The 946-nt window shown below is 50.5% G+C and overlaps 1 non-coding gene across 1 annotated transcript, besides 1 other annotated feature; it reads right to left on the bottom strand.

Moving 5' to 3' along the window:
* Positions 1 to 514: 514 nt before the first annotated feature.
* Positions 515 to 616, bottom strand: Tc00.1047053429593.10. Its single transcript, XR_008254302.1, has one exon. It is a non-coding gene; the product is annotated as a spliced leader RNA, 5' partial (transcript).
* Positions 611 to 634: a sequence feature (AT_rich).
* Between the last annotated feature and the right edge of the window lie 312 nt (positions 635 to 946).

Raw genomic sequence — 946 nt, 5'->3', positions numbered from 1 at the left:
CTGTTTCATAATAGCGTTAGTTGAAAGGAGTTGTGTTCCACAACGGCTTTCAATTTTGATGAGGGGTCCTTCGCGGCACTTGGGACCGTGTACAAAAAACCCCCCCCCCCCTCCCAGGCCACACTGGGGAGGGGTCAGGGTCCGGGACGTCGGCCCCGGGATAGCGCCGTGGACGGCGTCAGGGGGCGGAAAAGACGCACATGGCGAGTGTGGAACAGCAAATGCAGCCGAGTGTGCGAGCAAGGCAAAAACACCGGAAAACACAGGAAGAAGCGCGGCATACGCGGAAAAAAGGCGAATAAACGGAACGAGACGGAGAAAACACAAAACAAAACAAAGATGCAGGCAATAGCAGCCATGAAGCGAAAATGAGGGGGCCCGAAGGAGGTGGCGGACACGCAACGTGGGGGGGGGGGGGCAGCCGCACGAGGGGGTACGGGGCTATATATATATGGGTATATATATATAGGGGTATATGGATATGGCGGACAGACCCACAAAAAAAAAAAAAAAAGGGGTCCGTAGACCACGGTCAAAAGAAATTGACCAAACATAACCGCCAGAGGCGGGTTGGAAGCTTCGCGTACCAATATAGTACAGAAACTGTATCAATAATTTTTTTTTTTTTTTTTTTCGTGAATGGTGCCCCGACCTGATCGCACCGATTCTGTGACCAACTACATGGCCTCCATTTCCACACCACACCCCCACCACACTCCCCATAAAAGTTATTAACCCCCATACCCATTGTAAAAACGTACCCTGCCCGCCAAACAAGTAAAAGCAAAAGCAAAACAATGATCCGAACCAACCCGGGCGGGAGGGATAAGGAAGAGAAAAAACAGTCATCCTGTACCCTCTTGGGCGTCATATTCCACAAGTATAGAAGAAGCCCCTCTTGAATCCTTTGGCTTTGGTACGGCGACTGTGGGTATTATAACAAAAA

This window comes from Trypanosoma cruzi (genome assembly GCF_000209065.1).
Source record: "Trypanosoma cruzi strain CL Brener chromosome Unknown tcruzi_1047053429593, whole genome shotgun sequence".
NCBI lineage: Eukaryota > Euglenozoa > Kinetoplastea > Trypanosomatida > Trypanosomatidae > Trypanosoma > Trypanosoma cruzi.
This window is presented reverse-complemented; position numbering and strand designations above follow the sequence as displayed.